A 19340-nucleotide genomic window follows, 5' to 3' on the forward strand; every position below is an offset into this window, starting at 1 on the left:
CAAACAACCCAATCCAAAAACGGGCAGAAGACCTAAATAGACATTTCTCCAAAGAAGATATACAGATTGCCAACAAACACATGAAAGGATGCTCAACATCACTAATCATTAGAGAAATGCAAATCAAAACTACAATAAGATATCACCTCACAACAGTCAGAATGGCCATCTTCAAAAAATCTACAGACAGGGGCTTCCCTGGCAGCACAGTGGTTGAGAGTCCACCTGCCGATGCAGGGGACACTGGTTTGTGCCCCGGTCCGGGAAGATCCCACATGCAGTGGAGCGGCTAGGCCCGTGAGACCAATACTGGGCATATACCCTGAGAAAACCATAATTCAAAAAGAGTCATGTACCACAATGTTCACTGCAGCTCTATTTACAATACACTGGACATGGAAGCAACCTAAATGTCCATCAACAGATGAATAGGTAAAGAAGATGTGGCACATATATACAAGGAATATTACTCAGCCATAAAAAGAAACAAAATTGAGTTATTTGTAGTGAGTTGGATGGATCTAGAGTCTGTCACACAGAGTGAAGTAAATCAGAAAGAGAAAAAGAAATACTGTATGCTAACACATATATATGGAATGTAAAAAAAACAAAATGGGCCTGAAGAACCTAGGGGCAGGACAGGAATGCAGACGTAGAGAATGGACTTGAGAACACGGGGAGGGGGAAGGTTAAGCTGGGATGGAGTGAGAGAGTTGCATGGACATATATACACTACCAAACGCAAAATAGATAGCTAGTGGGAAGCAGCTGCATAGCACAGGGAAATCATCTCGGTGCTTTGTGACCACCTTGAGGGGTGGGATAGGGATGGAGGGAGGGAGATGCAGGAGGGAGGGAGATGCAAGAGGGAGGAGATATGGGGATATATGTATATGTATAGCTGATTCACTTTGTTATAAAGCAGAAACTAACACACCATTGTAAAGCAATTATACTCCAATAAAGATGTTGAAAAAAAAATAAAGAGATGTATTAAAGAAAAACTTGCCTGAAAAAAGTGAAGAAGAAATTATGAAACCAAAAGGCAACAGCGGGCTTCCCTGGTGGCGCAGTGGTTGACAGTCTGCCTGCCAATGCAGGGGAAGCAGGTTCGTGCCCCAGTCCGGGAGGATCCCACATGCCATGGAGTGGCTGGGCCTGTGCACCATGGTCGCTGAGCCTGCGCACCCGAAGCCTGTGCTCCGCAACGGGAGAGGCCACAACAGTGAGAGGCTCGCGCACCGCAAAAAAAAAGACAAAAGCGTTTAGACTCAACCACTGAGGAAATTGCCCAGAATGCTGCATAAAGGGATAAAGGAATTTTTTTAAGAAAACGGAACAGTCAAGAAAAACAAGTACTAGTCCCGGCCATGATACCTATTTCATAACTGCTGTATTTAGGTATAATTTACATACAATAAATTCAACCACTTTAAAGAAAAAAAAAAAGAAATGTGGAAGATACATTGAGAATCTCCAGTATACACATAAAAGGAGTTCCAGAAGAAAAGAGTAGGCCATAGGAGCAGAAATATTTGATGAAGCAATAACTAAGAAATTTTCAAAAGTGAAGCAGTACATGTATCTTCAGATCAAAAATGCACTGCTAGTACCAAGCATAATAAGTGAATTCACACCCTGATGCGTTATGGTGAAAGTGAAATAACATCAGGAGTGAAAGCATATCAGTAACATACCCAAGTAATACATTAGACAGTTTTATCCACATTATTACTTGTATTTTTTAATCTCTCACATAGTATTTATTTCTCTACTCTTTTTAAAAAATATTTATTTATTTATTTTGGCTGCACAGGGTCTTAGTTGCGGCATGCGGGATCTTTTTTTAGTTGCGGCATGCGTACTTCTTAGTTGTGGCATGTGGACTCTTAGTTGTGGCATGCGTGCGGGATCTAGTTCCCTAACCAGGGATCAAACCCAGGCACCCTGCATTGGGAGCGCCAAGTCTTACCCACTGGACCACCAGGGAAGTCCCTATTTCTCTACTCTTAATTTTCTTGTCCTTCTCTGATTTAATCTTCTGCACTGTAACTTTTTGAGATCAGTAGTATTATTTTACTATAATGTGAGACAAATATTATTATTTCACTAATGTTTTAGTCCATAAGGACAGAGACCATGTACTCTTTTTCACAGTTCTAACTCCAGCACTTGGAAATGTCTGGTGCATAGTTCTAGTGCCTAATAATGTTTAATAGTTGAAAGAGTAAATACTCTAAGAAATTAAGTGACTTCCCCACCTCTGACTCCTAATAAATGATAAAGCTGAACAACTTGCTGTTGACTGTTGACTCATTCCTATTTCACCACAGGGTCAAATCCTTTCTACATAGGCTACTGCCCATCCATTTCCCCTCCATCCATTTCTGCACCAATGGTTTCTATTAGATCAATGTTATAATTAATCCTGCTTTTGTTTTTTTTAATCCCTCTCTTCTTTTTCGGCTCTTTGTCATTCAACATGTTATCAGTCACAAATTTATTGCCCATATTTTTATATCTATATACAAGTTATTGGGACAAATATGCCTCAGAAATAGGCAAGTCAAGAAAAGATGATGATTTGAGGAGTTAGGCGCAACTCAACAAATACTTTTTAAGGCATATGTCCACAGCAAGATGCTAGGTACAGCCCTCAAAAATATTCTGTAGTATATTAGAAAAGCACATTATAAATATATAAATATGATAGAGGATGATGATGGGGGAAAGTAATATGCTACAGCATTCTAAAAAGAAAAGATGATATCTCTTTGGGGGGCATAGGGAAACATCATTGAGTACGTGTCTATTGTGAGGGCCTTGCAGAGAGTACCAACACATTGACAGAAGGATATGGAAGCACATAGAATTCCAGTTCAAGAAAAAGAATGAGCAAAAAATTGGAAGCAGAAAAATATGCGACTATATAAAATGCAGCAATCTCTTAACTTGGTCTTCATGATAGAGTATGTGTGGAAAAGTAACAAAGAAGAAGGAAAGGTTGGAAATATGGCTTGAGGATATACAGAGCCTTGAATGTCATACTGGAGACCTTGTATATTATTTAGTAGGCAACAAGGAACCATTAAAGATTTTTTTAAAAGAGAAACTGTATTATATCAAAGATACGCTTTTTGGAGTTTGAATATGGAGTTAGTACTTATACCCATGAATTTAAGTTTTGGCAGAATATCTAGGGGGAAGTGCACAGTTGAAAGTGAAAGATGGCACTCAGGAGAGGAACTGGAGCTAGAGACAATGATTAACATCTTGGGAGTGAATAGGGACAAAGACAAATGTAAAACACATTAGGCAGCTGTTCAAGGATCCAGTCAGTGAGCTTGGGGCAGTCAGCAATGATGAGTGCTTCATTAAGTCAAAAGGAAATAAGATTAAGAAAAAGACCCTAGATTTGGCCTTTAGAAAATGTTCTTCAATGTCAAATATCAGTACCAGTGGGATGGGTAAGGGCAGAAGCCTGAATGGTAGAGATAATAAATTAAACTGTAAAATAGGAGAAAGAACTAATGTGCTATGGGAAAATCTGGTAGAAAAAGGTGACCAGTAGGAGAGTGGAATGGGGTTACTTAGGATAAGGGAATCCTGAGCATTCTTTTGACATAGGGGAAGAATTAGGGCTCTTCTCTTTGTGCTAATGTCACAAACTCTCAAAGTACTCATTTCTCTGTCTTGTGATGCCTGTTTACTGCTCATTCCTCCACGCTAGACTGTAAGTTAATCAAGGGCAGATGCTGTGTCTTATTCACTGTTGTTTTCCCAGCAACTAACCCACTGCCCAACACACTGAAGACACAATACAAATATTTTAAGGTTCAAGAAGAGGTTTAAAAATGGTATGAGGGAAAATGAAATTGGTATAGCAAGGTCCTGGAGGATGTGTGTAGGATCAGGGATAGGATGAAGAGCTAAATATGGGTGAAAATAGTGGTTTATTATCTCATTATCCCCAGTGGTTTACTTGAAGAGTTTAAAAAGTCACATTATAAAATTTTTGATATAGAAAATAAATACTAACCTATATAGGCAGTATATATTCTTTCCAAAGTAGAACACAGGTAATCTGAGAGTTATGTCCCTGTATCAGGAGTGTTCTGTTTTCAGCTTTGAAATACCCATTCAAAAAATTTGTGTGGGGCTTCCCTGGTGGCACAGTGGTTGAGTGTCCACCTGCTGATGCAGGGGACGCGGGTTCGTGCCCCGGTCCGGGAAGATCCCACATGCCGCGGAGTGGCTGGGCCCGTGAGCCATGGCCGCTGAGCCTGCGCGCCCGGAGCCTGTGCTCCGCAACTGAAGAGGCCACAACAGTTAGAGGCCTGTGTACCACAAAAACAAAAAAACAAACCAAAAAAAAAAAAAATTTGTGTGACCTTAAATAGTATTTTAAATAATAGATAAATAAGCTTGAAAGTTAAAGCAAGAAAAATTAATCCTGACTTAAGAAGAAAAAGCTGGAAAATCTAAGAAATCTTTGATGAGCAGAAAGGGGAAGAAAGTCACATAGCACAGAAGCTATAGATAAAACTCAAGAGAATATTCATCGTCCCCATACTACCCCTACTGCCTTCTTTGCTTGTTTGGCTGGTTTGGGGGTTTTGCTTTTGCCAAGTATTTCTGGCCCTGTGAGAATAAAGAAGCCAGGGTATGGATGTTCGTATTTCAAATACACATGAGTTTCCAGGTTGTTCTATGGTATCAGCTGGAAGCTGCATTTTAAGAATTTGAGAAAAAGAGGAATAAAGGCATCACTGTACCTGCCAGGAGTCGACTTGGTCCCCAAAGTAGTCACATGGTGAGAACCTGTCTCTTGGAGGGTCTGGAGATAGAGTCTATCTTGATGTCCAGCAGTTTTGGGTGAGGTCAAAGTGATTGAAGGTGGCAATGTTTTCTATTCCAACTTATCCAGGTGAATAGATTTCAACAGAATAATTATTATGTAAGATGCCTCTAGTTTCAGTTCCTGAAATTTCAAATGTGAATGAGATTGGGGGAGGTAGTAGCAATGAACACAGAAAGCTGTAAGGAAGTAATGGTGTTTCTCCTGATGTCCCAATTAAGTGAGAGACTCCATAAGACGAAAGCAAATATGCCTATGCCCATTAGGTATGCTGTCACCTCTGAACTCATTCAGATGCAGCAACTGAATCTCAGATGTGAAGTGATTTGCCTATACAGGCACACATGGTGAGCTAATCACAGTGCCAGGATCAGAGTGTCTCATCCCCCAATTTTCAGTCTGTTCCTGAGTCTTGAGCCATTAGCCTATTATGATTTTACTCTTCAGTTTATCCAGAGATACCTTTATTGCATTTACATTGTATTTCTGTTTAATGTTTCTCTTTCCACCCAAGCAGTCTGTCTTCTAAAACTTTGCTGGCCTTCACAATTATCTCTTTCCCAGTGTGATACCATCTTCTCCACAGCCCTCCACACCCGCAGTGGGCTAGGTTAGTCATAACTCTGTAGGGATATTCAGGTTTTGAAGAAGGTGATTTCTCATGCAAAGGCAAAACATTACACTGGTTTCATACAGCCCCGGAGCACTAATCACCTTAGAGTTCTGGTCCCAGAAGAACAGATGTGTTTCTCTAGCCCTAACACCAAAATTACCCTTTTGGTAACTTTTAATGCTGTTGAAGAAACAAAGCTCCATAATAGAGGGAAAGACAAAATAACATGTCAATACTACCAGAGCAATTTTCAACAGTAAGTATGAAATTTGCTTTTTCAATTTCTTTTCATTTCATGAAATATTGGGCAAACACTAATAATTGTCCCTCATTTTCTCTCTGAAAACGAATCCCTTTTTATAAGAGAAAAAAAATACTAAAACATGGAGAATGCTTTGCTATAATTCATTCAAGCCAGATCATTTGCACATCAGCATACCAAACTGCTTTTGCACATCAGGACCTAGAATCATAAAGTAACTGGCCATGCAAGGCACCAAAAAGTGATCTAGTACAACTCACTACCTTCATTAAGAGGGGGACTCTCAAATCACCTAGGATAGAAGAGGTTTTTAATGACCTTTAAAGAAAAATATATCTTCCTTCTTTCTAATATTTAACAATGGTGAGAGAAAGGAAGGAAGGAAGGAAGGAAGGAAGGAAGGAAGAAAGGAAGGAAGGAAGAAAGAAAAAGAAAGAAAGAAAGAAAGAAAGAAAGAAAGAAAGAAAGAAAGAAAGAAAGAAAGAAAGAAAGAAAGAAAGAAAGGAAGAAAGAAAGAAAGAAAGAAAATTCCATTATATCCAACCAAAATGCTTTAAGGAGCAACAGTAAAATAGCATAAGAGTTTTGCTTTATTTCATAACATATTGTTAAGTTCTTAATGACATATTTGATGACTATGGTGGGAAAAGTAAAATTGCATATGTATAATTTATATAATTCATAATTTATATAGCTTTATATTTCCAAATATTTAATACTGGCTCTTAAAAATAACAGATCATTGTTTAGGGTGATATAAACAAACAGCATGAACTAAGCCTCCTACACAACATGCTGTTACATAAAACCTGGAGGAAGTAATTCTAGAGGCAACTTTGTATCTTAGAAATAGTTATATTTAGTGGTAGAAGCAATGAATTGATTTAAATAAAAAACTGAACTGAGCAATAACTAAAGAATAATTTTCTCTCCATCATGTAAGACTTGGACAATATTCCCTTTTAAAGGGATTATGTAAGTGAATTATAGTTTCTAAAAGGGGTATTATGTTTTCACAAAGATGTTTTTTACAGAGACTAAAATTTTAGTAGGCGATTATTTAAATACTTTTTCTTAACTTTAAATCTCTTGGCGTTTGTACTGCCTGATATTGACAGTTTAGCTCCCAGATTTGCACATTCCAGACTCAGTATTTTTTGAAAATCACCAATAGCTTTCTTGTTACAATATGATGTACCTTTTATTAAAATTCCCTGCCCATGCTTGTGCCACCGTTTCCAAGGTTACTCCAAACGGAGGATGCAGAGAAGTGACAAGGTTGGTGACAGATAAAGATAATGGCTTTCTAGGAAAAGTTTATGCAAAACTTCAAAGGACTTCAAAATTCCTATGGGTCATTTCATTTGCCATTGAAAAGAAGAATCAGAGAAATTCCTAGGTCATGGTACACATGATCTGTTCAAGGACCTTCTCTAGATTTTGTTATTGTCCAGATACTTAAGTGCAATCTTCACCTGGATACACAGACCCCCAAGAGAACTGTGGATAAAATTCAGGGGATCAGTGAATGTGGATTGGAAAAAGTAACATTTTTATTTTCACTGAACTCTAAATGAAATTTATCATTTCCTGAAATTATGAGGCAATGAACCACAATGGTATTAAAGTCCTTATGACTTTGTCACCAATAGAAATCATAGATATTTCCATATCACAATATGGTTGTTGCAGATATTCTAAAATCTATGATTCATTTATGTTCATATCTACCTTAAAGTAGGGTAGTTATGTACGCTGACAGAGTAGAGAAAGTACTATGTATGTAGTATGTACGCTCTAGAGAAAGAGAACCAGGGATGGTTTTCTTGACATGAGAAGCCATTTTAGATATAAGCCATTTCGTGATCTAAGCCTGGCCACAACGCTTGCCCCTGAACAGGTCTCAGTAGTTAATGATCGTAAGGGAACAAAGGAGTGCAGGAACAAAGGAAAAGCAGTCATGAAACAATAGTTCAGAGATAAAATAAAGTCCTAGTTCCTCCTCGAGGGACATACATAAGATTCTGATACATATCTTTGAGTTCTGTAGTAACTAAGGTCCTCACCCAGGTGGAGGATGGAGACTACCAGCTAAGACCTCAGACTGGTCAGTGGGAACGTGAGGAATGATGGTGCTGACCTTTTCTGGCCCTCGTGACTTCAACCAACTAAAGTTTGGACTCTGGCAACCTTTGCCCCAGTTCTATGCTGAATTCTCCTCTGCTGAAGCCCCTTCATGAGTATGCATATACCAGCCCAGCTCATATGTGAATATGCATGTACCCTTGGCTTAAAACTTCCCCAGTTTAGCTGTTCCAGGAGACACTGCTGGTGTTCTCCAGACTTGCCCCAGTTCTATGCTGAATTCTCCTCTGCTGAAGCCCCTTCATGAGTATGCATATACCAGCCCAGCTCATATGTGAATATGCATGTACCCTTGGCTTAAAACTTCCCCAGTTTAGCTATTCCAGGAGACACTGCTGGTGTTCTCCAGACTTGCTGCAAGAAACAAATCCTTTCTTTTCCTGATCTTTGGCTTGGCTGTGTCTTTTAGCTCAACACCCACCAAGAGACGAACCCAGTTTTCAGGTAACAATTATTATTATAAAACCCACAATTTTAAAATCTTTTTATGACTACACTTAAATATAATTTATTTCCTTTCAATCCTATATGTTTCACTTTATACATTTAAAAATTATTCTATAGACACAGAATTACAAATTCTATTTGTAATCCTATATGCTTTACTTTATGCATTTAAAAATTATTCTATAGACACAGAATTACAAATTCTATTTGTAATCCTATATGTTTTACTTTATGCATTTAAAAATTATTCTGTGACAACAGGAGTAGCTTTGTTAACCTGCTCCCCAATGAAACTGGTGAAAATTATTTTTGGAAAACAATCATTCATAGACTCTGGAAATAATCCTAAGTACAAACAAAAATTTTTTTTAAAATATCAATTCAATAAAATCTATGAAAATTCAACTAAAAAAGATGAGAGTCTGTGGTATTTGAATTGAGACTGTTCCTTCCCTCTCTTCTCCCAGCTCAGCAAGGTGGAGACTCCATCCAGACTGCTGTAGTCAAGAACACAGGACTCCCTCTCTCCCCAGCTCCTGGTCAGAAGGCTGGGACTTCAGTGTTTCTCCTCCTGCCCCCAGCTGCCTGCTGCTGATGTTCAGCCCCAGGCAAGTACTATTAAGAGGTGAGGGTTCTCTTTTTCCTGTCCAAACCCTACTCATGGAATGTTGGCTCTGCCTTTGGTATGGCACACTGAAAATTTGGGACCCCATTAGCCCTTTCCCCTACTCATGAGGTAATGGCTCCTTACCAGGAAAAGCAAACCAAGAGAACCTCAGGATGCTGACGCCCCTCCACTGAGACTTAGCTCCTACAGCAGGGATATCACTCAGAGAGAAGCTTGCCATTGTCTCAAGCCAACCTCCAGAGCCCTAATTCAGAGATTTTGCCTGTGGGGAGAAGCAGACTGTATAATTAAATGAAATTTTTTTAAAAAACCTCCTATTCCCAAAGGAACAAACGTCATCTGAGACAGAACATGAAGGAGTTTAAGCCTAAAAGGACTCTCAAGAAGAGTAGAGGTCGTGATGAAAGGCAGTTGGGAAGAGATGTGTGGATCTAATGAAAATACAACCTAGATGGTAAATTGGCTAATTTGCAGTAGAGAACCAGGGTCAGGAAATACCAAACACTGACCTCAGGAACTATAAAGGAGCCGCAATTTGATTAGCTTCATTTCTGTGGCAAGTTATGTCCCAGGACATTGCTGGAAACAATAGCGCAATCAGTCACCAACTAGTGAAATTTAACAACTGTGTATGGTTCGGGAAAAGAGTGAACTACTGGGACCACTGTCATCTTAGAATGACTGCTGGCATACCCAATCTGCACTTCCCTGAGGTGCAGTATCAGAGATTTAACACTGTGTGGGGGTAGAGAAGGAGAGGAAAATAGACTTCATTAAAATAATCCTGGCAGTCATTATACAAATAAACAAGCGAATAACAAGACGAAAGGGGTGGGGGCCAGGAGGCGGGATGGGGGGCAGTTGGAGCCACACACAGATTTGCTACAGTGTATCAAAAATATCCAGTTTCCAACAACAAAATCATGAATCATGGAAAGTATTACACCAGAAAAAAAGCTAGCAACAGAAGCTGCCTGTGAGAATGTCAAAGTGAGAGATGTCAGATATAAAAGAAAAAGGATTTCAAAGTAGCCATTATAAATAACTTCACAGAACTACAGGAAAGAATGACTAAAGAAGTAAAGAAAGGGATGATGGCAATGTTTCATTAAATAGAGAATATCAATAAAGGGACAGAAATTAGAAAAAAGAACCAAATGAAATAGAAAAACACAATAACTGACAAAAAATTCACTGTAGGGACTCAAAAGTAGATTTGAACTAGCAGAGGAAAGAAATAGTGAACTTGAAGATAGGTTGGTAATGATTATGCAAGATGAAGAACAGAGAGAAAAAAGAATGAAGAAAAATGAATGGATCCTCAAAGAAATGTGGGTACCATTAAGCATACCAACACACTCATTGATGGAAGTACCAGCAGGAGAGGTGAGAGAAGAGAAAATATATTCAAAGAAATAATGGCTGAACACTTCCCAAATTTATTGAAAAATAATAACCTATACATACAGGGAGCAAAATGAACTCTAAGCAAGAAAACACAGACAAATACATTATAGTATAAAAGTCAAAAACAAGGAGAAAATGTTGAAATCAGCAAGAAAAAAATTTGTTTTGAGAAGTTCAGGCCACAGGGTCCAATGACACAGAACGAAGTTGAAGACCCTCAGGCATAGTCATATAGAATAAAATAACTGACCACAGGGCACAGTGGGAGGGGGGGAAAAACCCCAGTTTTCAATCTGCTTTTGTCAAAATGCTGCAGAAGAAAAAGTGTCCATAATCAAAATGAAGGGGGGGGGGGCAGGGGCGGATGTTGCGTTAAACAAAATTAAGTAGATTTTGTTACTACAGGACTTGTCATAAATTTTAAAATGTCAATTGTGACTCTCAGGTATGGGTAAAACTTACATCATTTCCCAAATTACTTCAACCATAAAAAACATTTTTGGAGTACCTCTCAAGGCTCAAGGTTTGAAGAGCACTTTCAGAAACACTGACCTGCAGTTAATAAAAGTGAGGGGTATTGATAACTGCTGGGATCAACTGGCATCTCTGTTTCCTACATGTCTGCATCAGGCACTACTTTCTCTTAAGGGCATCCATAATAAACCACTACCCATATTTTTAAGGACATCCTAGGTCAAAGGCTGTCTGAGGTTCCTGGTAGTGCTGCTTGCAAAGGTCCCCAAATTTAAGTCACCCTAAGGGGTGACTGTGCCCTAGCCTGTCTTTTTTGATCTGGGGATCACATTCTGTTAAAAATCTTTAGACTCTATTAATGAGTGCAAAAAATGACAACCACTGCTAATCGGCTTCTATACATGGAAAATTTCTTCCCATTCCTGTTTCTAGTCTTAGGTGCTGGTTTATAATAACAGCCTATCAAAATGTTGCATGCCGCTTCAAAAAACGTAGTTATCATCTGAGAGCTATACTTAACATCAAATGCCAAGGCAGATTTATCAGCAGCTGAGGCCTGGAGCACAGCCAGTTCATGGCACTGAAGATTTGCTCACTGCAACTCACCATCAGAGGGTGTATGTTAGAGGAGGATGGACTCAAGCCAGATATCAAGAAGCTATGGCTCAGCAACTTGAATCAGGGTGACAGCAAACAAGGACTGGAGGAGCGGCATAAAAGCACACGAAGACAACTTCAAAAAATATAATATTGCTGTTGCCTGTCAGAAAATAGCAATAGCAGCACAGAGGCCAACTTTAGTGTGCCAGGAGGTGAAGTGGCTTTTTTTTTTGTTTTTTAACAAAAATACTTACAGCCTCTAAGAGAAAATGTGACTCATAAAAAGACCTGAACACTATCTACAATGCAAACAGACAAATAAATAGATGGAAACTCACTATGGAAATTACCTTAGTCTAATCAGGTGTATCATCAAATAAAAATATTCTACATAGAAAACATGGTTCCTGGGCTTCCCTGGTGGCGCAGTGGTTGACAGTCTGCCTGCCAATGCAAGGGACACAGGTTCGTGCCCCAGTCCGGGAGGATCCCACGTGCCGCGGAGCGGCTGGGCCCGTGAGCCATGGCCGCTGAGCCTGCGCGTCCGGAGCCTGTGCTCCGCAACGGGAGGGGCCACAACAGTGAGAGGCCCGCGTACCGCAAAAACAAAACAAAACAAAACAAAACAAACAAACACGGTTCCTATATATTCTATATGGTCGTTGACCTTTGCTTCTCTAATCCTTCTAACAGTTACGTGAGTTTGTAAATCTCTGAACTGAATCCCATCCAGCCTGAAATACTTAGAATGGTTTCTGTTTTCCTGATCAAAATAATTGTACTGCATTTTTCCAATTAGGAAGGCCATGGCCGATCGACTGAATGATTATAGGGACAGAATTTTACTTTCCTAGAAAGTTGTGCACAAGTTAGTGAGCATTAGATATTGACTCTTTAACAGGTTAATGAAAGGATAGAGTAGAAGTCTATCCTAGCTATGGTGGCCTTCCTATAAGCAGACCTCTTTCTGAGTAGAAAAAGGAGCAAGTGAGGGAAAAATCTACTGCATGTATAAGATAAAACCAAGAGACAAACAATTACCAACAGCAACAAAAGCAGATCTCAAGGACCCAGAACAACTCTGGATAACAAAGGGGTGGCAAGCAGGAAGATAAGCATCATAGATAAAGAGTATCTTAACTAAAAGAGAACCAATAGGCAATGAGAAATCCAAGGATTATACCAAGAATCTGTAAAATTGAAAGAGCTCACCTATCATATTGACTTTTTAAAATGATAATATCTCATTTTGGCACATTCAGAAATGCAACCACTTATACATATTGCTGATGGGAATACAAATTGCTACACTGATTTAGGAGAGCAGTTTGGTGATATGTTTTAAATGTTTAAAGATGTTCAGGGTTTTGACCATGCACTTCTACATCTAGAAAATTTTTCTACCAAAATCACACTTTTGTTTAAAGGAAAAGCGTGTGTGTCTCTAAGTGCTTTAAGAATGGCTGGATGAACAGTCTACAGAATACCAACTGATTCCTTCTGTGTATTGAAGAAGGAGGTAAATGTTTTGTTTTGTTTTAATCTTCTTTATTTTTTTTTGGAATCTTCCCTGATAAACAGTTACTAATTCTATAATACATAAAATAAAATACACTCATATAACAATTGAAAGGGCAATAGAGTGAAAATACACACAGGTGTCAGGAAAACTTGATCGTAGTTTTATGTCTCTTGTTAATTATTCTGTGGTTCCAAGGAGGCAAGAGTTAATTTTAGATGCGTTGCTTTAGACCCTACAGTTAGTAACTGGTAAAGGGAGACTCCTAATCAAAGTGGTGAAGCCAGCAACTGAGGAGCAACAATTCCTGGTGGAAAAAAAAAAAAATCCAAAGCCAACAAACATCACCCTAACACAAATAGAGCCTCCAGTCTCTGACTCTCATTCAAAACTATATATAGGGAGACTTAGGAGGAGTGGAAGGGAATAGCATGATATAGTCTAGGAATAGAATAGAAGAGAATAAACATTATCTTCGCTATTTCTGCTCTTCCAGGCTTCCTAAAGTACTCCACATTTCATCCATTATACCTTTTCAGCAAGGCCAGGAAAATTGTTTTAAAAAATCAAGGAAAAGGAAAACTTCAAAAACAGAATAATGCTAATTTTTTAAATTCAATGAAATTTCTTTTTCTAATCGCCTGTGAGACCCAGGAGGACAGAGGCCTAGTCTCAGTTGTCTTTTCATTTTCAATGCTTAGGAAAGCATGTGGCTCAAGGAAGTTTGATGAACAAATGGATGAATGAATGAATGAACGAATGAATAAACAAATAACAATTTGAATCTTTTCAATAAGTCTCTAAAACCATCCCATTTTATCCAGAAAAGTGCCAGTAACAAATCAAATCAAGTATCTTTCGAATAATATGCAAACTTACAAAATAAACTTATAAGAATTTTCACTACTTCAATTTTATTGGTATCTGTGTTAAATTCAACTCCTACCCCCATTCATCAGGCTCCTAACAAGTCTATCAAGAGGATGCTGGTTGCCACACTTCTTTAGGTATTTCAGGGCCTTGTGCTTCCATGACTGAATCATTGAGAAGCAACATTTAGGTAGTTGACCCACAGTGAATTTAACAAGAGTTTGACATGCATCAGCAGTATCAAAGCCAACTCATACACAGATGAAATTTGTGCTGACTGGGTGACAGCCTTTATTGTGAGACAGTGAGGGGCTTGAGGGCCTTTATTGTGAATGAGAATGACAGCACTTCAGAAAGGCCTGATGCAAATTCTTTGACAGGTTATATAGTCACATACAAAAGTATCCTTGCTGCTGTCATACATCATCATTATTTTTTAATGTCAAACCTGTATTACACTGAATAAAAAAACTAAAGAAAAATTCTAGTCCTGACTGCATGTGAAATAACAAATTAAAAATGATTTCAATCCCAAATCCAGACCATGATAAAAGAAAACCAGTGACCTCTGTTGTTCTCATGCTTGTGGTTTAAAAAACAATTCGATTATTTTATTAGCAAATATATTTTAATTTAATCATTTCAATTATTTAGCAAATACTTGAACAATATCACAGTATCAATGGATTTATAGAGGTGTGTTCCATTTTTTCCAAGAAAATTCATTCAAGGTCAAATTCATTCTGGACTGAGTAAGTTTAGTCATCTCTGTAGGTTCCTGCCTTCATTTCTTGCTAAAGTAGGCCATTCCCTTTTTTATTCTCAGTCTAGCCCTTCTATGAGCTAAATGCTCCTACTATAGTTTTCACACTCCATGAAACTATTGCCTACATAGACCTCTATTTAGTGCCTCCTGCTGGACTTTCTTGACACTGTGTTTTGCCCACCTACCTTTGGGACACTTACTTTTTCCCTGCTTAATAACAGTAAAAGCTCTAACTTACTGAACGTAACCTAGGGCTGTCATTGCACTGGAAACTTTATACCAGTTATCTCTAATACTCACCACAGCCCATCAAGGCAGGTAGTAGCATCACTGTTTTACTGGTAAAGAAGCTGGAGCTGAGGAGACTGAGCAATTCGCCCTGGGAGATGATATACAGGAAAAGCACATGGCCTTGGAGTTAAAAATATCTGAGAAGTCCTACCATTAACCAAGTATATGATCCGAAGCAAGTTCATTTGACCTCTCTAAGCCTCAATTTTCTCATGAGTAAAACAAGAATACTAAAGTATAATAGGGAGTTTAGGGTGGTGGGCAGGGAGATGCTCACCTGTGGAGTTGAACCTCCTATGCCCATGCCATATAATTTTTCTTTCCTGATTGAGGGAAAAGAAAATATTAGTAACTTATAATTACTATCCCCAGGATGGATTGCCTAAGATCACTGCATTCTCTCATTTAAGATTTTTACGTGTTCTCCTGAGGGCGAATGAATGACATACATAAATCCCACACCCTGACTTAGGCATACTTCACCTATAACATATCAGTTGCCCCAAACTATATAAGCAAATGCTTGTCCTTTTTTTAGGCATTGCACTTTGCCGTTTTTTGAGCCCAGCAGAAAGAGCCAGTAGGATTAAGACCTAGAGAGTCTCAAGATTTCTTCATTGGCCACAGCCTTTACCATCTCTGGACCTTGTAAAGGTTGTAATAAGTTGCTAGAGAAGGAGAGTCCAGAAATTCTCCACAAGTATCCAGCAGTCAGTTTCTGTGTTGCCCTCAGACTTCCACTGCAAACATTAACATTTAACAAGGCTTGACATAGGACCCTCAGACAGTTGAAATCTTTCACTTCCTAGTAGATAGCTAAAAGTAGGCTTTGAGTACTTCATTAAAAAGAGGGAATCAAAGGTCATATGAAGACTTTGACCAGTTTTTGTCTGTTCCTGTCCTGATACTCACTTCTCTTTGCAATTAAAAGGACCTCAGTCTGGCCCAGAGAAGGGAGTCACTCATAATTTTCATGAGATCCTACAGCATAATGGCAAATGAAAATAATAAAACCCTGCTCTTTTAGATGAAAAAAATATAGAATCAGAAATATGATTCTATCTTTAAGAAATGAGTCAGTTTTAATAAAAGTAGACTCTGAGGTACCCACATGAAGTTTTTGTTTATCCAGAGGCAGTGGAATATATTGCCTCTGGCAATACCACTGACAATGCCATTTTGGGTTACCAAGCTCGTTGGTGGACTACCACCAGTGAGCTAGTCTCAACTCTCCCGTCTTTCCTTCTTCATGGGTGTTCACCCTCCCTAAGTTTCCTGGCATACAAGGTCAAGGAGATAAGAGCACTCTCTCATTTGTACAGAACTGTCTTTATACTAGAATATATATACATATAGTACATATTAAAAAATAATTTTATAAATATGTGTTTATATGTATGTGTATATGTGTTTATATAAACAGCAGTGTTGGGTGAACTTTGAGCTTTGTAAAATACAAAGTCATAATACATGACTGGTATTAAAAATATCAACACATTATAAATCTGTACCTGAGGCAAACTGAAAATCATTTATGATATAAACTTGCTCTGGTTTTTTTTTTTTCTTCCTCCTTTTCCCATCTCTATCTTCTCTTTTCTAAAAGTAGAAAACTCAGTGTAATTTCTGGTGCTTGAAAAGTAATATACTCTGAGCATCTCTCCACTGCAGTGGTTTGTAGGAAGTTTGTATTATTAAAAATACTTCTAACAATTTCTACCCCTAAAAACAACGCTTAGATTATTTTTAATCTTTGGCAATAATGTCTATCTCATGGGGTTGCTGCAAAAATTACGTGACATATTTATAAAGTACTTAGTATGCAATACATAATTATATGATATTCTCTATCACTTAACCTCATAAGTAATGAAACACAAACCCAGGTTTTGCTGTTTCGGTCACTTAGGCAAATTAATTTAATTTTTGTTACCCAGCTTCCTTGCCTATAAAAAGGAGATAATAATAGTATCTATCTCACAGGATCGTTATGAAGATAGTTAATATATGAAGCATCCAGGCCAATGCCTGGCATGCAATAAAGCTCATACATTAGATACCATCATCATCATCATTATTATCGTTCCAGGCAGGACTTTAACACACATCTATCTTTAAAACCTGCAAGCTTCTCAACCTATTGCCTACTAGCCTGAACCTAGTCTGATTTCCTGCTGTCTGAAATATCCAAAAATGCCTTCTCTACTTGGCTTATCTGATATTCAGGTTCCCAGGTTGGGAACAGGCTCCCTCTGGCCTTCCATCTGCTGACTAAACCTTGATTGCAGAAATAACCAAGCCTTTGATGAAGCATCTTTCCCCTCTTCTAGGGTTGCCAGATAAAGTACAGGAGACCAACTTTACTTTTAATTTTAGATAAGAAATGAACATTTTTAGCGTAAGTGTACTATCTTAGTCTATCTGGGCTGCTATAACAAAATACCACAGACTAAGTGGCTACAAACAACCGAAATTTATTTCTCACAGTCCTGGAAGCTGGAGGTCCAAGACCAGGGTGCTAGCATGGTTTCGGTGAAGACCCTCTCCAGGTTGCAGACTGCTGACCTCTTTCTGGTCCTCACATGGAAGAGATGAGCTAGTTCTCTGGAGCCTCTTTTATGAGGGTACTAATTTCATTCATGAGGATTCCACACTCATGACCTAATCACCTCCTAATACCATCACTCCGGGCATTAGGATTTCAACATATGAATTCGGGGGGGATACATTCAGACCATAGCATATACCCTAAATATTGCATGGAACATAATTAGATTACAAAACTGTTTCTTGTTTATCTGAAATTCAGATAACTAGACATCCTGTATTTTTATTTGCTAAATCTTACCAACCTACCCTATTCTAATCTAGTTCTAACATGATAAATATAGAAAGATGAACTTCTACTTCAGCATCCATTACTATGGGTCTTGTTTTTCTTTGGCCTTATTCATTTGGCGGGCAGGGGTGGGGGCCCCAGTAAAGGGTGGAGGAGCTGAGGAAGACAAAACTATAGCATAGAATTTCCCATTATAATCCCAACCTTAATAGCAGCTAATTTCTTTATATAAACGAGGTTGTTCGGGATTCTCCCCATATATTCCAAACCTTTCTTAACACATAAATCTCTCACAACAAATAATGTCACCAAATTTAATAATCTTAACATCAATACTTTCTATTTTGTTTAAGTCAATGTCTCTTTCCCTTTAAAGTTTGTGTGATTTCAAAAAGTCTCTGGGATCTTAACAATAGAACAAAATTTCAAAAGCCATCATCATCATCATCACCATCATCATCTCCTGAGGACTGAGAGAGTATCTCAAAAGGTAAAAGTCATGTGGTTTGGGAACTAGCAGCAGGCAGAGCTTAGAATATAGGCTGAAACTCAAATGCCTACACTGCTAGTCAGGTAACTTAAAATGAATTAAGTCAGCTGTAGAAGAGAATTTGCAAACATGCTATGTGCAAGAGAATAAGAAATGGAAAGCATACACCTCAACTGAAAGGGACAATAGACCCTGTGTTGCCACGTCGTTTGACTTCTTTTTTAAGAGAAGCCAAAAATCCTGACTTTTATGTGAAATCCTTCTATTGACTTTTTATTTATAAAACATCATGCAGGCCTAACACAATATACATATAAGAGGTAGCCTTCCTCTCCACACCCTCTCCAGCATTTATTGTTTGCAGATTTTTGGACGGTGGCCATTCTGACCGGTGTGAGGTGATACCTCATTGTAGTTCCGATTTGCATTTTTCTAATAGTTAGTGATGTTGAACATCTTTTCATGTGCCTCTTGGCCATCTATATGTCTTCTTTGGTGAAATGTCTATGTAGGTCTTCTCCCCATTTTTTAATTGGGTTGTTTGTTTTTTTGATATTAAGCTCCATGAGCTGCTTGCATATTTTGGAGATTAATCCTTTGTCCATTGCTTCATTTGCAAATATTTTCTCCCATTCTGAGGGTTGTCTTTTGGTCTTGTTTATGGTTTCCTTTGCTGTGCAAAAGTTTTGAAGTTTCATTAGGTCCCATTTGTTTATTTTTGTTTTTATTTTCATTAACTAAAAGGAGAACTACCATATGACCCAGCAATCCCACTCCTGGGCATATACCCTGAGAAAACCATAATTCAAAAGGACACATGTACCCCAATGTTCATTGCAGCACTATTTACAACAGCCAGGACATGGAAATAACCTAAATGTCCAACAACAGATGAATGGATAAAGAAGATGTGGTACATATATACGATGGAATATTACTCAGCCATAAAAAGGAATGAAATTGGGTCATCTGTAGAGATGTGGATGGACATAGAGTCTCTCATACAGAGTGAATGAAGTAAGCCAGAAAGAGAAAAACAAATATATATTAACACATATATGTGGAATCAAGAAAAATGGTACAGATGAACCTATTTGTAGGGCAGGAACAGAGATGCAGACGTAGAGAATG

Source organism: Neophocaena asiaeorientalis, unplaced genomic scaffold (genome assembly GCF_003031525.2).
Source record: "Neophocaena asiaeorientalis asiaeorientalis breed wild unplaced genomic scaffold, Neophocaena_asiaeorientalis_V1.1 scaffold113, whole genome shotgun sequence".
In the NCBI taxonomy this organism is placed as follows: Eukaryota; Metazoa; Chordata; class Mammalia; order Artiodactyla; family Phocoenidae; genus Neophocaena; species Neophocaena asiaeorientalis.